General features: G+C 50.7%; 1 long non-coding RNA gene across 2 annotated transcripts; it reads right to left on the bottom strand.

Annotated features, from left to right (window-relative positions):
• Positions 1-2,806: 2,806 nt before the first annotated feature.
• Positions 2,807-7,051, bottom strand: LOC125693742 (uncharacterized). 2 transcript variants are annotated; one of them, XR_007377234.1, is made up of 4 exons: positions 6,964-7,051; positions 6,807-6,876; positions 5,702-5,872; positions 2,807-3,046 (listed from the first exon to the last, which is right to left on the bottom strand). It is a non-coding gene; the product is annotated as an uncharacterized LOC125693742 (long non-coding RNA). The 2 variants fall into 2 exon arrangements; XR_007377233.1 differs by having other exon boundaries at positions 6,807-6,993.
• Positions 7,052-15,335: the final 8,284 nt, after the last annotated feature.

The raw sequence follows: 15,335 nt of genomic DNA, 5'->3' as shown, positions 1-15,335 counted from the left end.
TCAGCCCTCACGCTGGGCCCAGTGTATGCATAGCATGAGTTTGGCAACAAAGATCCAGCACATAGTGCTCTCTTGTGCAAAAATAGAGAAATCCAGGCACAAACGCCTAAATTTGTGCAGCCAAACAGGGGAAAGATGGAGAACAGTGTTGGTGGGACAATATTTGAGAACATAGCGCTAGCAGACAGCTTCAGTGCAGGGTCTGCTGGTGTCCTTGGACCAGCCCTAGCTGATTGCCCCATGGAAGGCATTGCCCTCCAGCATGGTTTCCCCTTGGGAGAAGCTCAGCAATATTATTCCCTTGGGGGAAAAATAAAAAAAATAAAAAAATAATAATAAAAAAAAAAGATGTTCTGTGACTCATGGAAAAGGTAAAATAAATCGCAGCCCCCACACTTGAATAGATACGTGGCTATTTTAATAGATGAGGTAATAAATAAACCTGCTCGAGATTTTTCAAGTTTTCATTCATTTTTGATAGAGAGAAATTATTTCCTTTCCTTCATCAAAAAAGAAAACTCAACATTCCCACTGGGAGCAGTCAGATCCCCAGCTTCACCCCAGTACCCAAACCAGTTTTCCAGCCCCACTGCCTGCAGCCACCACTCAAAACCATTCCGAAACCAGGATGGGAGCCTCTGAAATGCCTTTCAGTTCACCTTTAGGATACATTTAGTAACTCACCTTAATATTGATGCCCTCCTTACACATTGCTGCAGAAGGAATTGAGGCTGTGGCCAGCGTAATGATGTGTTCAATATTAACAGTCTCCCATCTGTCAAAGCTCCCTGGCATCCCACCGGGCAGAGAGAGCTCCACTGCCCTCCAACACCACCCACTCCATAGAGAATGGCTGGGGAAATCAACAGCTCCTTTTGGAGAGTATCTGAGCGTTGTTTCAAGGCTTAGCCCTGCAGAGGAATGGAACCTAGAAAGGTGTCATAAGCAGGCAGCCATGAGTACATGCCACAAAAAAAGCTCATTTCACTCAACCCATTGCCCTCCTCCTGCCCGGTTCACCAAGGTGGCTGCTGGCATTGGTCAGACCTTACAGGACTGATACTTGGTGACCAGAAGACCTGAGTGAAGAAGATAACATGGCAGGAGCCCCTCCAGCTCCATCCTAGTCCATTTGGGGACACAGTTGCTGATCCCATACAAATCCTGGTCACCACGGTGGCCCCAACTCTACCTCTGCCCCAACGGCCAACCCCTCATAGCTGTGTCAATGCCTTGGTCCCCATCGCCAGCCAGGATGGTGCCACAAGGTATCCCCAGCACCATGTGGAATCTGACCCACAGCTGCAGGCCCTGGGCAGGCGTGGGGCAGAAACTGCATCCCCTGCCATGGCTGCCTGCATGGGGAAGGTGAAGTGAGATAAGAAGAGCTTTTTTTCTACTTTACACTTTGTGCTACGTGGGCCTTTTCCTCTGGGTAAGCACAAAGTCTGCCTCTTTCCTCGCTATTATTAAAAGTCAGGGCTCCAATACCTTTGGGAGCAGGGAAGGCAGATAATCCCTTCTCCTCCTGACCTTGTTTCTCTCCTCACTTTGCAAGGTTATTGCAACTCCCCACCAGTGGCTGCCCTGTACAATACACTCCTTCCTCTCAAAAAAATAATAATAAAAAAAATCACATTATTTCCAGCAAACACACCCTTAAACCACTAAACTCCCACCCAATTCCTCTTTTGTGAGAACAAGCAGCTGAAAGCAGTTTACTCTTCCCCCAGCACTGCAGACATCCATCCTCGGGGCTGAAGAGCTGTGTGAGCAGCAGAAGGGGTTTTGTTCTCTGCTCACAAAATACCCCAAAATACAGGGTTTACATTCAGCTCAGGGGAGGATGGACCACAAAGAGGGGGCTTCCATGGCAGGCTGAGTGCTGGTACCGACACTGCTTTGGGGCTGGGATGTGGCACTGTTGTGTGTGGCTCCAGCAGCCTCTAGTGGAAAGTAGACAGAAGCGGCTGCACATAAAGGAAGGGCTTTGCTTATTTACTCCGTAACACTTCCCATCCACCTACTTCGAAGCCTCAACACAAGATTGGGCCACGAGATGTGCTTAAGCCCAACGCTCTCATTGCAAACACAGATGTATGCAGCTAAGACATGGGAGCACAGCATCATCAAGGCTGGAAAGACCTCTAAGATCACCTAGTTCAAACACCAAGCCACACCTGTGACCACTCAGACCACATCACTCAGCACGGCATCTGCTTTTCCTTTGAGCACTTCCAAGCAGAGTGGCTGCACCTCATCCCTGGGTAAGGAGCTCTAAGTCCCATCTAGCTTAGGAAAGCCTTTCAAGTTCACCGCATCCAGCCATCAGCCCAACCTACAGAGTCCCCCATCACCAACCCATGGCCCTTAGTACCACGGCCACACCTCCAAGGATGGGCTGGCCATTCCAGTGGCTGGCTGCCCTCTAAGTATATCTGTCCCAGTTTTGGGTCCTCTTCCTCCTCCAGGAGGACCAGGAACTACTCATCCCCTAAAGCTCCTTCATGCTGTGCTGGCTCATGTGGATGAGCCTCTTTCAGTGACCTGGGATGGCTAGATGGATGGAGCTACTCATCCCACCCAAACCAGAGACTCTATTCCACGCCTTTCCTGTTTGAAACCCAAACCAGTACAACTCAAACCCCCGTGAAACATGCTGCAAAAATGGTTAACGAGCTCAAAGTGTCAGGGACAAGTGGGGCTGATGGGAAGGATTAGACATTAATGAGAGCCATCTCCAGAAGCATCCATCACTGAGCTTTAGTGAGTTTCTTAATGCGGTGGGAACTCTGCCATGGCTGGATTTCTTTTATTTAAAGCAAAGATAAAAAGCTGGAGAGGTATTAATATTAATTAAGAGACAGACATTTGCAGAAACTTTCCTTACCCCATGTCACACCCAACTCCCAACCCCACTTCAGCAAACAACCAGATTTATTCCAGAAAGGACCAAACCGTTCTGCAGCATTGATGAGCCTTTGTCATTCTGCAGGGACTTTTCTCCCAAAGTGTAGAGCAGAAGAGATGAACCTCCATAGAATATCTGAAAGAGGAAAAAATCCCACCTGCCATTGCTATTTTTGTGTTGTTTTGGTATCATTCCATAAGGGTTCCCATTGCAACATGGTGCTGGGCTCTGTGCCACCCCTTCAGGTCCTGCCACCAGGGTGAGGTGTCCCATGCATTTCTGTAGAATCGATCTTGCTCTGAGGCTGCACAACCATTTTGGATGGGGAAAAGTGTAGGGACATACATCATCTCCCCTCTCTCCTTGGATTGGGACATGATTATCTTCTCTATCCTACGGTTTCAAGACCACAAACCTTGAACAGACATTTTGTCTAATGAAAAGCCCCAGTTGGAAATAGCTCCTAGTTTTAAACTGGAGTGTTTTCTTAGAGCTACAGCCCTCTGCAGCACCTTCAGCTGCAGAAACGTCTGGGCTTTTCTTAACAGCAACACACAGTGCAATAGAGGGAAAGGATCATACGTGGGAGGCTAAAACCAGAGGTGCCAAATTCAGAGCAATCCGTGCAAAACCCATCGCAGGGAAGAATCAGGCTGGAAAGTGGATGGCATTGGGATCTCCCTCCTTTGACTGTTGGGTTAGGCAAAGTTTGCCACCGGGCAGCCTGACCCCTGCGCCCCTATCCCTGCCGTTCGGGGCTCCGCCAGCAGAGGGAGAGCCCGGCCCGCAGAGAGGAAGGACTCGGGCTCATCGCAGCGACGACCTGAGACAGAGCAGAGATCATAGGATTCGGTGGAATGGACCTTAAAGATCACCTACCGAGCTCCAACCCCTGCCGTGGCTGGGCTACCAACCACTAGATGCAACCACTCAGCTGCACGGGGCCCTGCTGCAGTCACCCAACACTCTGCAGGGATGATGCAGCCAAAGGAACAGAGCCGTGTTGCGGACACCCACACGGGGACAGACCCTGGGTCTCTGCACCCACCCCACTCGGGTCATTAATTAGGGATGAGGCAGCTTTGCTCCCATGTCCCTTTCCAATCCTTGCATTGGGGTGGAGAAGGGCGAGCTGCCTTGAGCTGCGCAGTGCCAGGTTAGTGCCAGCATTGTTTCTTCCTTTGGCTCCAAGTTAGCATAGTAATGGTGGAAGGGACAAAACCCAGCACACGAGCAGCACAGTGCCTGCACTGCTATGGGCAGCACTGCATAGAATTGTTTGAGTTGGAAGGGACTCTTAAAGGCCAGCTGGTCCAACTCCCCTGCAATGAACAGGGACACCTACAGCTCAGAGCCCCAGCCAGCCTGACCTTGAATGCTTGCACAGACCAGGCATCCACCACCTCTCCTGGCAACCTGCTCACAGGGAACGGACACCCCAGGGCAACCACGGCAAACAGTGGTTGCGCTTTGTCCCTCCAAACGTGCCCCTGGTGCCCTGCAGCAGCAATCCTGCACTGCAGGCTGTGAGCACAGACCAGACTCTTCATCCTTAAGAGACCCCATTCTTTCCCAAGCAGCCACCCACCCAGCTCAGCACCATCTCCCGTGTTCAGAGTAAGCCCTGCCTGCAGAATGAGCAGGCATGAGCTCTCCAGTTTGAGCCCTCCTGCCTCTCTCCAGCTCCTGTCTATTATCACCGAACTTGTAGGAACTTAATTATCTCTGAGACCTCTCCCACCACCAAACCCAGCCAGGAGCACTCACAAGATAACGAAGGCAATGGACAGGGCAGCACGCATGAGTACTGTCTCCTCTACCAGCAAGGTCAGAGCCATCACACCCCCGTGCCAAAAGCAAGGGTAGGGAGAACCTTTCCATCCCACAGCCACAAGTGGGAATAGGGGCGAGGACGAGGGATGCTGGTGCCGGCCGTCAAGCAGCGGGCCGGTAATAACCTCATTATGAGGCTGGAGATGCCGGCAGGGGTGGCGGGGCGGGGGATGTGGGGGGGCAGATGCCGTCCTTCTGCCGTCCGCAGCTTGCGGAGCCAGAGAGTTGTCAGCGCGTCTCCTGCCTCTCACCTTGCTTCTCATTAGCTCCCCGCAGCGCTGCCGTGCGGGCAGATGGGGCAGGGCCGCGGCCACAAGCCGCTGCCGAGCTGGGGGCTCACACACCAACCCCCCCCTCTCTATTTCTGGGCTCCATCTCGGGGTGGAGATGCCCATCCCAGCTGCTTGTCCAAGGCAGATTTCTTTGCTGAGTGATCTACAGGCAGGAAAGCTTCCCTTGCACAGAACAGCCAGGTGACCCCCCCTCCCCCCCCCAAGATAAGGATGACATCCTACCATTGCCCTCCCAAAATGGGGTCATTAGTTATCTCGGGGACCGAGGGTGCTTTGGGGCAGCCCCAGCCCTACCGCATGCAGGATGATTTATTGCAAGAGCAAGGCAGAGACATGCTTTGATGGTAACTGCCCCAGGGATGCCTCAGAGGGATCAATGGACCATAGCCAGGAGGCACCAGCAAGGAGCAAGGCAGAGGAATGAAGGGCTGCATGGTCAGCAGGTCCAGGAGACCATGCCCTTGTCATTACCCCAGTGCCCTGCACACCTCTCATCTTCCCAAGAGGAGACACCTCACTCCATAAGAAGAAAAAGCACAAACCCCCATATTTACCCATAATGAACACTTCCAGGCTGGCTGGATGTTCCCAGCCAGAAATGTCTTGTCCAATAGTATGGCATAAGCACCTACTGACTGAGAAGGCCCCCACGTTTACGACTTACTGATAGCCCTGCAGACCAACATCAGCAGGGGTTTCTGCTCCTGTGGGCTCCCCACACAGTGGCTTTGGGTCATGCCCTCATCATTCCCTTGGGCTTCCAACTCCATGGCCTTGGGTCACATCCTCCTGCTCAGACCATCCAGCCCTCTTGCTCTCAGCTCCCCAGCACCACCTAGATTAGGTACACCAAAACACTGAGTCAAGATGCTGGAGAAAGGATGGGATTATCCCTCTGAGCCCCAAGCCCTACTGGCATCCCACCTCTCCTCCTGAGCTCATCTTTTCCATCCATGCTCCTCAACAGAAAGCTCCAGCTCATTTCCTACTCATAACAATTCTTCCCCTGCACCAAGATCTCCTAAAGGAAACAGCACACCAAACCCAGAGCATATGTGGCAGTTTTTCCTCCTTTTGTCAGCACAGGCTGCAATTCAGGGGAAGGAGATTTGAAGGCATGTGGTACCTGTGCTCAGCAGAGGGGGTGCGGCCGTGTGTGCAGGCGTACAGAGCTATTAATTAAAATTGCTCAGTCAGATGCTATAGAGAGATTAGTTGTCACATTGTGTTAATGGCAAGCTTGGCAATGCTGTGAGAAGGGGCAGGACTGCCCGCCGTCCCCTCAGCTGTTCAAGTGCCACGTTTATACCCAGCCAGAATGACTAATTGGCAGGTTTTGTCTAACAGAAGCCCCCTCATTATTGGGAAGGCATCGGCGCCTTAATGAAGGAGAGGCAGGGAAAGGACACGTGGCACCAACCACCAAGGTCCCGTGGGTGGGGACAGCTGCAGTCCCATCCTTGTGGCAAAGGCTCATAGTGAGCTGGAAAAACCCAGAGCCACAGGGTTGCCCAGCACCAGGTGCAGAAGGTGGAAACTTGGATGGAGCCATAAAGCTATTTAGGTGTTCAGCACCCACCAGTCTCTACAAAATGCAAGCATCTTGAGACTGTGTTATGGTTTGAGAAGTTGAGTTTTGGAGAAGAGAAAAGTAGAGAAACCAAGGCACAGAGCAGCTGTGGCATTACCTAGGCTGCATCCAGGTGTTTGCATGAGGCTTTCAGTTTGGTGCCCAGCAGCCTACTTATCCTAACACAGACCTCACATACCTGTTTCACCGCTGAATAGATGGCTTCCTTCACCCCAGCTTTGACTCCATTTTGTAGATTCAGGCTTATGCTAGAAGACAGCAGGGAGCATGTGGAAATGATGCCAAGGAACAGCAGCCTTTGACTTGATCAAAATGGTGATGTTTAGGCATCTTACATATGCAATAAAGCTGAAATTCCTGCATTGCTTTAGAGAAGCTCTTCAGCACAACATCATTTTGACTTATAACCATAGCCAGGTGGAGTCACTTCACCCCAAATCAGCTCTGAGCTGCTACAGCTGTTATGGCTGCCCAGCTAGGTCCTCATGCCATTAGCTCATTATCTCCACCCTGCACTCATCAGGAGCTCCAGCTGTTTCTCAGCCAGGGCTGAGATATCCACACCTCCAGCCTCCAAACTATCTGTCTGTATAGAGATGAGAAACTCAAAGAGATTGCCAGCAATGCTGTTTGTTCCCTACAGCCAGATTTGGATAGTGTAGCTTGGTAGCTGGAGACACACAAATGCCCAAAACACCGCTGTCATTCACACCTTTAGAGAACTTGGCCCAAGTGGCTTCTAGAAGGTCATTGAATCACAGAACTATAGAATCATTAAAAGTGAGAAAGATCTCTAAGGTAACTGAGTCTAACCCCAACCCATCCTCACCATGCCCACCAACCACATTCCTCAGTGCTCCATCCCCATGGTCCTTGAACAGCTCCAGGGACAGTAACCCCACCACCTCCTTTGGCAGCCTGTGCCAGTGCATCACCACTCTTTCTGAGAAGTTTTTTTCTGACATTCAACCTGAACCTCCCCTGGATCATGCAAGACATCTCCTTTAGCTCTGTGGTCTATTTGCAGGTTAGCAGTCATCTTGGCGTGTTATTTCCAAGCACAGATCTAAGATGGTTCACGAGAAAGATCCAAACCTCCTCTGTGCACTTTCCTCTCCTCTGTTAGCCTGCTGATTTCCTACTCTTGTACCTCCCTTGTTCTTTCTTTATCATTTTAATGTCATATTGTCCTGAATTTTCCCAAGCAAGGAAAGAAGTGCATTTGGAGCACACACACACACGAATAAATTAAATTAAAAAAAATCCACCCAAACCAGTGCTGAACCCAGCTTTTTCTTCTGTTCTTTACTCCCCACCACTCAGTCATGCACTGTCATGTCTTGTCCAGCAGAAACCTGTCACAGAAGACACTTTGTTCGTGCATTTGAGAGCAACTTCCAATCACTGAACGTAATAGGGCAAGATGAGTGATAGATTGACACAATTAATTTCCATGTTCCCAGTGGTAACATTGATTTTAGGGCACTCAGTCTTTACAAGTCACTGAATGCAAGGGAAAACTTGGCTCTGATCTTTCTTGTAGAGGTCAAAAGGTGCTCAGATCTCAGGACAGCTCAACTGTTGAAATACCCTTCAGTGCCTTGACTTCTACCCCACTCGTGCATATCTAGGCCTCTCAGTCTCCATTTGCTCAAGAAGAACCTACTGAGAAGGATATGTATACACATCCCTGGTCCTACATGAACACTCAAAGCTTTCTTGAGCCCGTCTACAGAGCATGCAACAGTTGAGTTTCACTGTATGTTGATCTTCTAGCTCTAGAACCGCTTCTCTTCCACCACTCTCTAACCAGAAACTGATGATGATCAGCCCTCTGATTTATCACAGTGGTAGCAAACGATGTACTTACTCTCACTAGCAGGATGCTTGCCCCACCTGGCCCAACAGATCTGAAGGACATAGGTGTGTGACAGACAGACATGAGTGATCCATTAGTGGGTGTCCAGGAGACAAGTCCCATCTGGCCTTGACACCACAGGGAGATGCTCAGAGACAGACTCAGAAGGAGCCTGTTTGTGGTTTCATGATTTACATCGGGTATCCAAGCTTCAAATCAACTGAGAACAAATAAATAATGGTCCACAGATCCTCAGTCCCCACTCCCCAACACACACAGTCATTGTGGCCTTTACTTATCCAGCCCTTCCTTCCATAAATTCTTATAGAATAGAATCGATCCCAAATGTGTAAACATTTTCCCATGTCCCTCTTTGGTATCTCTGAGAACCACTGTCCCCCTAGCCATTGAACACCTGCTGAATTTGCTGTCAGTTTACCGTATCTCATTTTCTGCACAAACTCATCATGTATCTCATGGTGGAACCACTTCTCTAATAGAGAGCTTCTTCATAGTGCGAAAGTGCATGCAGTAGGGCTTTGCAGTACAGACGTGCATGCAGAGATCCTCCTTCCTACCTTGTAAAGCAATGACCCCAAGAGAGGAGTCCAGCAAGCTTTGGACACAAAGCATTGAACCCGGCAGCAAACAGTGAAGACAATTTCTCTCACATCTCAGTTGCCTTCTTGAAGTGAAAGCCACAGCTCCCAACACAATGCTGGGCTCATCGGCCTGCTCACCACCCTGCGAGGCCCTCAAGGATGCTCCTTATGCCTGACCTGTCCCTGTGCTGCCCACTCCTGCCCCCATCCCTTTCTCCCCACCACTCCTCCATGCCCTGCTGCAAACAATGCCTGCCCTAAGAAACCACCCTGTGAGCAGGCAGCCCTGCTATGCGCGGCATCCCCGCTCGCCAGCCAACCTGGGAGATTCACCTGTGCAGCCCAGACAGTGAAGAATTGTTTGGAGCAAAACACTGTGCAATCAAGTGGAGATAGCAGAGGCAATGGGGTCAGGCAGGCTGCCTGGGGCATCTTTCATCTCCCACGTCGGGAGGTGGGGTGTAAAGTGTGCACTGGCCGGGGCCAGGGCAGGCTGAAAGGCAGCCTTGTTCTGCCAGCTATCTGCCATCTCTCTGATGTCACACGTCGCGTTTGGGCAGCTCACTTCAAAGGCCCCTTTCTGGTGCTCCTTCCCTCCCCTCGCCCCTTTCTCTTCTGGGTTTGGAGTTGGCTGTTTGGGGGGATAATAGCCTGGCTTTCCAAAAAGCATTTGGCTGTGCAATTAAAAAAAAAAAGACACTTGGAGAGCAGCCGCCCAGGTTAACCCAGATTGAGGTAGAGACAAGCTACGGGAAACCAAGGGCTCCCATTCTCTATTCATGCTCAAGCACTCTATGTGTAGCAGCAGATTCAGACCCATCACCCCTGAATTCTACAAGGGCATCCAGGCCCACAGCAAAAGGGTGACAGCATCCCTCTCTGCAGCTCTCACTGGGTTCCTGGAGGCACGTCCTGCAGGCAGGAGGCCAAAATAGCAGCACTGCGTTGGCCATGCCAGACAAGACATCTTGCTGGGCTGCAGCCTCTTGTTGAATGATGGTATCTCTGCCAAGCTACACAAATTTGTCCAATGCTGCACAACAGAAAGATGGCATTTCAAAAGGCTAATAAAACTCTGGATTTAAGTTACCTGCTGGGAGGACGTGTGTCCCATTAGGAAAAACCTTGAGAAACGCAAAGGAAACACATTCAGATGCACTCTGGGACAAAGATTCCGGCCAAAAGCTGCTTCCAGTTTTTTGTCCTAAGCATGTAAAAATTCATGAGCCTTCAACTAAGTATTGGGTGACTTCTGCCCTCTGATTTTGAGACGTTTGGCAAAGGGAGTTTCAAAGTTTTTTCCACAGCTGGGTGAACTGGAAACTATCCAGTGTAGTAAATATCTTCCTGCTCATTGCCACGCTTCCAAGAGATGGGGATTTAGAAGACAAAAAAATTTGTGAGGGGAGAAGGGGAGCGGGATTTGAAGGAGGGATGAGGCCCAGCTTAAGCTGCAGCACCATGGAGGTAGTGACATCAGCCCCACCATTGCTGGAGGATAGAGAAAGTCACCAAGATTTCCTCCTCACTCATAGAACCACAGAATCATTAAGGTTGGAAAAGATCTTTCAGATCACCAGGTCCAACCCCAACACATCCCCACCATTGGCCACATCCCTCAGTGTCACATCTCCACGGTTCTGTAACACCTCCAGGGACGGTGATTCCGTTACTACCCTGGGCAGCTCATACCAGTGTATGACCACTCTTTCTGAGAATATTTTCCTATTATCCAGCTTGAACCTCCCTCAGCTGATATTGTTTCAATTATGATGGCAGTAGTAGGGGAAGGCGCACAAACATTTATGCACATACATGAACAACACCAGAACCTCCAGAGGTTACTTCTTCATGTTGGCAGTGGTGGAGGTAACCGTTCATAGCAGCCATGTATGCCTTTTGTCCCAAACCATCCACAGGAGGATTTAAGGGACTCGCAGAACTTACTGGCAGGTATTAAAAGTTCACTGGGGCTGTAATAGCGATCTGTCAGCCTGCTGCTAATCCTTCTTGACAGAAACTTTATAAGAAGCTGAAGCGTGTTAAATAGTCCTGGAGTTTGAGCAGAGCAAGTTTGAGGAGGGCAGCTTAAAGCCAGATCTGCTTTCCTTATACCCCAGACCAAGAGCCCAAGGGCTAGGTTGGGGCTTGACCCCCCTTTAAGGCTCTCCTTGCCTGGAGGAGAAAGAGAAGAGCCCTCCAGAAGGCACTGAGCAGTACTGGAGCATCCACAGGCAGCTGGCACGCACCGGGCGATGCTCCCGGCCGCACAATAGCGGCTCTGTGTGCTCGCGGGACCGTCCGATGCACCTGCGCTCACCTTGGAGTCAGGAATGCAAGTAATTCACATCTGCAAATCCTGGGAAAGCCATTAGCAATGAAACTGGATCTGCTCACCCTGCGAAGGAAATCTGCCCGGGTCCGTGCTGGGCTGTGGTTCTGAGGGTGGTTTGGTTGTCACCGAGGCCTGGCAGGGCTGTGTCCCGCATGCAGAGTGGCATTCAGCCCATGGATGCCAACAAATAGGACAACCAGGTGCATTGTCCTTGGAAAAGTGGCTCACCCAGAGCAGTCAACCAGTTACCTCCATTACACAGACCAACAGAACACCGGGGCCACAACCTGCAGGCAGTGAAGGGCAGCTCCCCATCTGCCTCCAACACAGCAGGCTGTGTCAGGGACCAGCAGCTGAGATGCTGCATCCAGTGGGTTCCCACACCACTGAGGCTGTGAACGCATTGCAGGAGCAAGTTTGTGTTGGCACTGCTCTGAGTGTTCCCTGCAGTCACCTTGTTCTGGAGCAGATGGCCAAGTTTCATCACTATTTCTGTATTTTACTGCTGTATTTCCCGTGGACTTCCCAAACCTTTTGCCTTTTAGTAAACGATCCTGCTTCCTCAACCTGACATCCATGCAGCAGAAAATGCCACAGGGAAAGGCAGTTACCATTAGGGTGACTTGAGAGATCTGCATACCAAGAAGCTTGTCCACCATCCATCTATAGAAACCTATTTAACTTACCAGAACTTGCAGAAATCATCCAACAACTACAAAAAACTACTGGGGCAAGGAAGTTAGGTCAGGTAATTTCACAGGTTTTAAGCAGAATCCCAGTATGGTTGGGTAGGAAGGGATGCCAAAGCCTCCCCAGCTCCACTCATGCCATGGGTTGGCTGCCCCCCAGCTCAGACTGCCCAGGGCCCATCCATGTCCTGGGGCACCTCCAGGGACGGGGCACCCACAGCTCTGGGCAGCAGTGCCAGTGCCTCACCGCCCTCCGAGTGAAGAATTTATTCCTTTTAGGAAGAAATAAATTTAAATAAAAGCCAGCTAGGAACATTTGCTGGGAAAGAGAGTGGCACAAGAGGTAGTCTTGCTGGGCTTGCAGAGTGGGACCTACAAGGGCAGCTGGGAAGGGAACACCTGTCCTGTAGGGGCTGTGGTCCAGCACAGAGACCCCACAGCATCCCAAAACCAGGTCATCTGCTGCAAGCAGGGATCCTGCAGACTGCTTGCTTGGGAAGCACCCAGAAACCATCACATAGGAGCTCACTAGCTGGCACTGTCATCCTATTTCCAAGTCCCCATTCCCCCAGGGTACATTGTCATCATCCTCCCTGGGTGCAGAGTTGTTCCCAGGTAACCAGATCCCCACAGCCACAAAGCCCCTACTGTACTTACCCTGATGCTATCAGTAGGGCTGGCCCGGCGCACACGGTCAGGCAGCACCAAAGCTCGGGTGGCCTGAGGCTGTGGGATGAAACAGGACCCTTCTCCTTGACACACAGTGGCTTTGAGGATGTGACAGGGAGGGTTAAAACCACAGCATCCCTGCTGCTCAGTGGTGTGTTTGGGGAGCTCTTTTCCTATAGCTCCAGCCCTGTCCAATGGCCTCTCCACTCCCAGCAATCCGGCTGCAGAAGCCAGCACAGCCACACGCATTTGTCAGCTCCTCCTGAGCTCCTGGCTGGAGGTGAGCTGGTTGTACCAACAGCAGATTTGTGTTTTGAGGAAAGGAGAAATTAAGCAAGTTGGGGAGACAGCTGTTAAACTGCAGGAATAATCAATTAAGAGGCAATTTCACCATCTTGATGAAGCTTGTTTGCACTTAAAAGCCTTCTGAAGCAAGTGATTAGCCTCTAATTTATGGGACATGTAAAGCCCAGGAAAGAGACAAAACAGCTCAGCCATTTCTGGGGTACCATAAGGGCTCTGAGTCCCACCACTGCTTCCCAGAAGGTTGGATGCCCTTGAGGACATCACCCACCATTGGGCTTTGCAGGTCTAGCTCCTTGCCAGACCAATGCATTTCTCTGGATTCAGTGTCCCCTCCTGGCAGCATCGGGATGTCACCGCTCCTTTCTCACTCCCTCCACCTACTCCAGGAGGAGACCAAGCAGCCAGCAGGCAGTTATATCTTCTGGCACGCTCCAACTGATCCTTTTGGAAGAGTTTCTCTGGTCTCCTCTCCCCACACTCCTCGGGGGCTCTCCAGTTACTTCCCACATACCTACATGTTCCTGACTGCACAGCCAAACCCTCCAACCCCGGGACACCAGCACTGGGTTGTCAGGACAACATAATCAGCCACCCAAGGCACAGGCGTTACGCTACATCTTCAGTTCCATGACCTCATGCTATGTTTTCCACACGGTCCATGCCTCACTCAGCAAACAGTTGGGTTTTCAGTATTTTCCATATCCTCCTCCCGTGCACAGCCTCAGGACCCACCATGCTCACATGTTATTGAGCCTGTGTTGAGCACAGGCTTGTTTCCTTACAGATGCTCTTGGGAAAGCACTGAGAAACCAGTGGATACCTCCCTTCACAGTGCCTCCTCTCCGAAGCAGATACAATTGCAAGAAACGGAGCACAAGGAGAGTTAGAACTACTGGGGACCAGGTGGTTTCATCCATCTGAGTTGCCAAAGCTTGGCTCTCCAGAGCACTGAGCCTGCCTGGACTCTCTTGTAATCCTAATGAAGATTGGTCAATGGGGTCATCAGCTCTTCACCCCACTTACAGCCACCTAGCCTGTGAGGACGCAAGGATGTTGCTCACCGGGGTTTGCCACCAGCTCCTGTTCCATGGCCTGCTGCCCATCCCCGTGCTCTGGCAGGGATTCACACCGCCCCAAACCCATGATCCAACCCACCAAGCATCCTCTGAATGAGCCCCCTGTTCTTGGGGTCAGGCCGAAACCTGAGCTCCCCTCTGAAGCAGCAGCACAGAGGGCCTGAGGCAGTGGGAATCTGCTGTTCTTCACCGAAAGTGCTGTCAGTATTTGATCAGTTGGAGTGTTTTGACATGGTTTGCAGTTGGATACGCTCGTCCTCAGCCTGTGAACTTATATGTGTTAACCAAGTTAGCGCATGTCAGCCTCCACGTTGGTGTCTAGGAGGTCTACAGCTGACAGGATAACCTTTTCATGACCAACATGTTGCCACTCGGAGGAATGGAGACAAGAATTCAGTCTGATCTCCAACTAGATAAGAAACTACTATTCACCTTTTAACACCTAAGGAGCTCCTCGCCCTTTTCCTGCCTTTCCACTGCAAGTCGGCCTTTTCACACAAGCCGCTTTAAGGGAACTTTCCATGCAGCTAAGCAGTGGAAGAAAATGACTTAGCAAATGCAAGCCTCAGATCTGGACAGCTGGTGTTACCTAGGATCTCGCTCACAGACCTACCATAAGGCCAAGGCACTCGTCCTCAGTGGTTTGAGCCATATCATGTGTCACAAGACACAAGCATTTTCTAATGATGGGTGACATTTTATGCCCAGAACAGCATCGGTTTAGATATCAGACATCTGGCAAATGATTTCGCTCTGGAAAGGTGTCAGGAGCAACCAGAGCCTTTTCTTTTCCCACCAGGAAAGCACCATTTGCCGCCTCCCGTGTCTGATTGCAGGGAAAGACCTTGCCTGTGTCTTCCCTGGGCAGACTTCTGAGACAGCCTCCACTACCAAGGTCACACTCTTGCAGGAAGGCTGCTTGCTCCTGCTCCGTGTCTGCACATACCTAGAAATACCAGCACAGTTTATATCTCCAAATGCAAACGCAGCCAATATTGGCCAAGACCATTCTGAATTTCTTCCAAGTCTGCCTCTGCCCCAAGATCCTATACCATCCATTCACAAAGAGCGAGTTAATTAACATAGTATCACTCAGCTTGCTCCCGCCTATCGGTATCATCTAATCAGTGTCCTCAACTGAAAGGCAATCTCTGGCTTGATCTTGGCCACCG

Source organism: Lagopus muta, chromosome 5, assembly GCF_023343835.1.
Source record: "Lagopus muta isolate bLagMut1 chromosome 5, bLagMut1 primary, whole genome shotgun sequence".
In the NCBI taxonomy this organism is placed as follows: Eukaryota; Metazoa; Chordata; class Aves; order Galliformes; family Phasianidae; genus Lagopus; species Lagopus muta.
Note: the sequence above shows the minus strand (reverse complement) of the source record. Positions and strands in the feature narration are given on the sequence as shown.